Source organism: Mizuhopecten yessoensis, unplaced genomic scaffold (genome assembly GCF_002113885.1).
Source record: "Mizuhopecten yessoensis strain PY_sf001 unplaced genomic scaffold, ASM211388v2 scaffold716217, whole genome shotgun sequence".
Lineage (NCBI taxonomy): Eukaryota > Metazoa > Mollusca > Bivalvia > Pectinida > Pectinidae > Mizuhopecten > Mizuhopecten yessoensis.
Genome location: NW_018480006.1, coordinates 42,912 through 50,172, shown reverse-complemented (window position 1 = coordinate 50,172; position 7,261 = coordinate 42,912).

The window sequence follows — 7,261 nt, the reverse complement described above, 5'->3', positions numbered from 1 at the left end:
ACACTTGTCTTACTAAACCATGTCAGCTGACGACACTTGTTTAGATACACCATCTCAGCTGCCGACACTTGACTAACTACACCATGTCAGCTGAGGACACTTGTCTAACTACATGATGTCAACCGACGACACTTGTCTAACTACATCATATCAGCTGACGACCCTTGTCTAGTGAAACACCATGTCAGCTAACGACACTTGTCTTACTAAACCATGTCAGCTGACGACACTTGTTTAGATACACCATCTCAGCTGCCGACACTTGACTAACTACACCATGTCAGCTGAGGACACTTGTCTAACTACATGATGTCAACCGACGACACTTGTCTAACTACATCATATCAGCTGACGACCCTTGTCTAGTGAAACACCATGTCAGCTAACGACACTTGTCTTACTAAACCATGTCAGCTGACGACACTTGTTTAGATACACCATCTCAGCTGCCGACACTTGACTAACTACACCATGTCAGCTGAGGACACTTGTCTAACTACATGATGTCAACCGACGACACTTGTCTAACTACATCATATCAGCTGACGACACTTGTCTAGTGAAACACCATGTCAGCTAACGACACTTGTCTAGTGAAACACCATGTCAACTGACGACACTTGTCTTACTAAACCATGTCAGCTGACGACACTTGTTTAGATACACCATGTTAGCTGCCGACACTTGACTAACTACAACATCTGTCAGCTGTCGACACTTGACTACAACATCTGTCAGTACACGACACTTGACTAACTACAACATCTGTCAGTAGACGACACTTGACTAACTACAACATCTGTCAGTAGAAGACACTTGACTAACTACAACATCACTGTCTGTCAGTAGACGCTATCTGTCTAGCCACACCACGATTATTTTCTAGCTACAACTTTTTTTTCAGCGGACGATTATTATAAGTGTTAAGTTACAGCATATGTCGGTAGACGATAATTTTTTCTAGCTTCAACTTTTGTCAGTTGACACTATATGCCAAGCAAGCTACAAGATATGTCGGGAGACGATATTTTTTTCTAGCTTCAACTTGTGTCAGTAGACGATGCTTGTCTAGTTACACGTCTGTCAGCAGACGATTTTTTTCTAGCTACATTCTATGTCACTAGAAAATCAGATTATAGGATCGTTTATCCGAACATGTTTTTTAAGATACAAAAAGATCGTTGAATAATCAACACGTTTCATTTGTCTTTATAGTAAAAAATCTTATAGGAAATATTTAAAAAGCATTATGTATGCGATGCTACAATATAATGTACAAGTAGACAGGCGTTTTGTCTCAGGACTGTCATAGTAGGTTTTGTACAAAGGCGCCGTTGTCTCCTGTCATTGTAGTGTCTTGAACATATCTCATTGGTCTCCTGTCATACAGTTTCTGGTAATTAATAAAGACCTAGATATCTTCAATATTCTGTCTTGTAATTTCTGCTTTATTTTACTACACGCAAACTATCAATATGTGACATGGAACGGATTACGGACAGCGCTCGTTAGGCCTGTATGCATGAATGCTTTCCTTGGGGCATTAGCAATACCTATCTATTCTGTATTATTGTCGGTACAAGTGGATTATTGAGCAGAACAACTGTTAGTGCATCTATACCGCTTTACCAAAGTAAATTATTTATGTATTCTATGTGAAAATCTTGTCTGTTCTAGGTTTTTATATTCTTTTTGTTCGACTTGTTTACCTATACAAATAGAAAACAAGTCAACACTATCGTCATGAGCATGTCCAACTGGAATATGTCATTACAAGCATCACCAATTTCCTTAACATCGGCGACGGTGTCAATAGCTGTATCACGTGTCACTATATTCAAGGACCGGTTACCTGTAGCCTGTTTAACGACATAACGTAAATTGTCGCATAAAACTGAGTTGTTTTTTGTCAGTGTCTAAGACAGATGCAATTCTGTACTACGCGTTAGCGCTCCTCAGAAGATATATGTAGATCAGCTACTGCTATTCATTGCCGCAATGTACATGAACAAAATCCATTCAATTCATATATTTGCGCTACTATGAACTACAATAAAAAAAGTTACAACACTTTTTGTAGATTTAATATTTTTGATATTAGTATCGCTCAGAAAAACATACAAAAAGGAACAGCCAGAACTCCAGCCTTCACACAAACTTCACATGTTCGACTTCCGCCGATCAGCTGATTTTGTTGAAACGAGAAAATATATACCTAGAATCTAATAATAACCAACACTTGATATTCCTTTCATTTTTGAAAGATGGTCTTATTTGATTTTTTTCGCATTAAACACCGCATATTATATATTTCAAAAATGTGTATGTCCGCACTTTTTCAAATCATCGGTCACTATAGTAACCATTCAGGGCACTCGTCGGCCGAGCACTCGTCGGCAGTAGGCATAGAGCTCATTTGAAGTGAAATGTACAGCCGTTGAATGTACTGTTTACCAAAAAACCTGCAGATGTAAATGAAGCAGGTAGAATATTGCTTGTTAGCAAGGACACTATTGTAATCCTGTCAGTGATAGGTGTAATGCAGGTTTTACAGTACTTCATTTGACATTTTAAAAGATTGTAAAAATATTTTGTGTCATGATTGTGAAGCAAATCGATATAATCAATTTTGCAAGGCTTCCTACGTACAAACGAGTCAGAATTTATATTCATATAAAAATATAATATTTACTGCAAGATCGTTGACAACGTTGGAATTTTCAATGTCGTCGATCACAAACCGTGGGGTGGTCAACTTTCCTATGATTTAACACGTATAGCTGTACTCCACCAAGGGAGTCTCTTTGCATTTATCGATTAACGCTAGTACAATCGAACGTGGGGTTCCGACGATGGCATGTGAGTCGGCATCCAGGAGCTAGTTCTGTAAATCGAAGGTGGGTTTCCGACGATGGCATGTGAGTCGGCATCCATGAGCTAGTTCTGTACAATCGAACGTGGGTTTCCGACGATGGCATGTGAGTTGTATGGTGGCTGATATATGACATTTCGTCTTTTCGCTTTGTCGCCCGCGAAATAACGCCAAGCGAAATAACGAAATAACGAAATAACGCCAAAGCGCCAAAGCGCCAAAGCGAAAAGATGAAATAACGCCAAAGCACCAAAGCTAAATAACGAAATAACGCCAATGCGCCAAAGCTAAATAACGAAATAACGCCAAACCGAAGTGAAAATAACGCCAAAGCGAAGAGATAAAATGGCGTCTTTTCTCCCTCCTTTTGGCTTTATTTTGTTATTTAGCTTTGGCGCTTTGGCGTCTTTTCGTCTTATCGCTATGGCGCTTTGGCGTCTTTTCGTCTTTTCGCTTTGGCGCTTTGGAGTCTTTTCGTCTTTTCGCTTTGGTGCTTTGGCGTTAATTCGTTATTTCGCTTGGCGGTATTTCGCGGGCGACAAAGCGAAAAGACGAAATGTCATATATCAGCAACCATAGAGTCGGCATCCAGGAGCTAGTTCTGTACAATCGAAGGTGAGTTTCCGACGATGGCATGTGAGTCGGCATCCAGGAGCTAGTTCTGCACAATCGAAGGTGGGTTTCCGACGATGGCATATGAGTCGGCATCCAGGAGCTAGTTCTGTACAATCGAAGGAGGGTTTCCGACGATGACATGTGAGTCGGCATCCAGGAGCTAGTTCTGTACAATCGAAGGTGAGTTTCCGACGATGCTCACATGCATGCACAAACGTTACTTGCTGAGGGGACACATTCGCCCATTGATAAAAAAAGCACAATATTGAAGTGTAGACAAACCAAATTACGGGTTCAAAGCAGGAACAAAGGAACCAAATACACGAAAATCTTAAACATACAAGCTGAATCAGACTAAGTGTCCAGAAAAGCGACCGGTAGTGAAAAAAAGCCGATTTTCATATCGCACAAGGAAATAAAACATAACATATAGATATAGCTGTTTAGTCGTATTGGTACATATAGTGTACATATAGTGTTGAAATAATCAGTATTATTAGCACAATGGCAAGGGACTTGTTTCTCTATTTTTAAAATAAAATCTATTTGCGGAGTTTTAAGGTAAATATTCTTGTATGGGTAATGCAATTCACTATAAAATAACATTCAGTATTAGAATTAGAATACTGATGCTAGGTATCCTGTTCCCGCAGTCTTTACGAACAACGAGGCGTCCTGTTATTACAGTGTTATGTATAAATAGCGGCTGACCTCCGCATTTATAGCTGACATGAATATATACATGTAACATATGTAATTACTTACATTTGTTTTCTTGTTTTCAACCGTCACATAAACACTGTGTCTTTGTCTGAGAATTAAAAAACTTGAACCAACAATGAGGATTGATACAAATCGAGAACTCTCTACCCAGAAATAATACCTACTTCAAAAATAACTTATCAGAAATTGTCGTCACAGATTCGATTACAAGTATTCCTCGCCTAATATTAACTGCAAATAACATACCTGATAAGCTGGATCACATATAACATAATTTAAAGCCCGGCATTTTAGATCACCAACGCAAATATTCATAGGCCAGAAAACGTATTACCCACATGTAAGGGAAATAACTCCAACAGAAACCTAATTAAGTTTCGCGTGCTAGGCGAAGGATATACACTTTTACTCCAACGTTTTCGTCGATTGGAACACCGTGCAACATTGATTATATTTAAATGGAACTGTGTAGTGTACATATGTACTACTCTAAATGTTAATAAAATACATTTCAGTCTCTTAGTGGTTGGTACTGTATATCTCCAGTTTATGTAATTGTTTTCAGAAACGAAAACAATCCAAGATAGATGTCGATAGCTAAGCTTTATTATCAAAAGTAATGTTTATGCCCAAATACACAAAAAATAGTATGATACAGAACGTAATCACATTATTGAAGCGTTTTCGCAATTATGCAAACAAGACATGTTCACACTTATTTTGTCTAGAATGTTTGAAACTACTAGACTAACTAAAATTCTGTTCCCGATAAAAAGAAAGTTGGCTTTTATGGCCAATTTACAAAGAATTGCAGTTATAATTGTGTCCTTCTATGTTGATGACGTAGATTATGTTTTTACTTAATAACGAAGAAATATGTGAATAGGTTTCTAACGATATCATTATTACATGAATCAATTTTAAAATGTTTCTCCAGCTGAAAACAAACCAATAACCATAGCTGCATGGTATGGTAAGGTATACGTATTGAAATGAATAATGCCATGAATATTATAATATTTCCACATACAAATATTTCGTTGGTGACTAAGCTAAGCGATAGTTACAGAAGGACATACAACGACAAGTTATATAGTACTATATAAAACTGTGTGTAATGTTATAGGCTACCTTACCGTAACACTAACCTCCTTACCGTAACACCATAATAATCTCCTTACCGTAACACTAATCTCCTTACCGTAACACTATAATAATCTCCTTACATGTACCGTAACACTAATCTCCTTACCGTAACACTAACCTCCTTACCGTAACACTAACCTCCTTACCGAAATACTAACCTCATTACCGTCACACTAATCACCTTAACGTAACCCTAACCTCCTTACCGTAAAACTAATCTCCTTAACGTATCACTAACCTCCTTAGCGAAACACTAAACTCCTAATTACCGTAACACTAATCTCCTTGCCGTAACACTAACCTCCTTACCGTAACACTAATCTCATTGCCATAACACTAACCTCCTTACTAAGAAGCTACCGGAACACTAACCTCATTACCATTACACTAAACTCCTTACCGTAACACTAACCTCCTTACCGTAACACTAACCTCCTTACCGTAACACTAACCTCCTTACCGTAACACTATCCTCCATACCGTAACACTAACCTCCTTACAAAATGTACCGTAACCCTAATCTCCTTACCGTAACACTAACCTCCTTACCGTAACACTAACCTTCTTACCGTAACACTAGCCTCCTTACCGTTACACTAACCTCCTTACCGGAACACTAACCTCATTACCGTAACACTAACCTCCATACCGGAAAACTTACCTCATTATCGTAATACTTACCTCCTTACCGTAACACTAACCTCCTTACCGTAACACTTACCTCCTTACCGTAACACTAACCTGCTTACCCTATATACAAACATGCATAATGTTACATTTGTAGGTAACCTATATTGAACCTTTACCTATATCAAAAGTATAATAAAAATCAATTGAGCGTGAACCGTCTTCATTATGCTTTCACTTGACGTATCATGAACTACTGTATTCACACTGGACATATTATACACTATACTCACACTGGACGTATCATCATACACTGTACTGTGCTGTACTCATACGGGACGTGTCATGTACTGTTCTCACAGTGGATTTATCATCATACATTGTATTATCACTGAACGTATCATCATACACTGTACTGTGCTGTACTCATACGGGAAGTGTCATGTAATGTACTCACAGTGGGTTTATCATCATACATTGTATTAAAACTGGACGTAACATCATACACTGTACTGTACTCATACGGGACTTGTCATGTACTGTACTCACAGTGGATTTATCATCATACATTGTATTAAAACTGGACGTAACATCATACACTGTACTGTACTCATACGGGACGTGTCATGTAATGTACTCACAGTGGATTTATCATCATACATTGTATTAACACTGGACGTATCATCATACATTGTACTGTACTCATACGGGACGTGTCATGTACTGTACTCACAGTGAACTTATCATCATACATTGTATTAACACTGGACGTATCATCATACACTGTACTGTACTCATACGGGACGTGTCATGTACTGTACTCACAGTGGATTTATCATCATACATTGTATTAACGCTGGACGTATCATCATACACTGTACTGTACTGTACTGTACTCATACTGGACGTGTCATGTACTGTATTCACAGTGAACTTATCATCATACATTGTATTAACACTAGACGTATCATCATACATTCTACTCACACTGGACGTATCATCATACACTGTACTCACTATGGACGTATCATCACACATTGTACTCACACTGGACGTATCATCATACACTGTACTCACACTGGACGTATTATCATACACTCTACTCACACTGGACGTATCATCATACACTGTACTGTGCTGTACTCATACTGGACGTGTCATGTACTGTACTCACAGTGAACTTATCATCACACACTGTATTCACACTGGACGTATCATCATATACTGTATTCACACTGGACGTATCATCATATACTGTATTCACACTGGACGTACCAT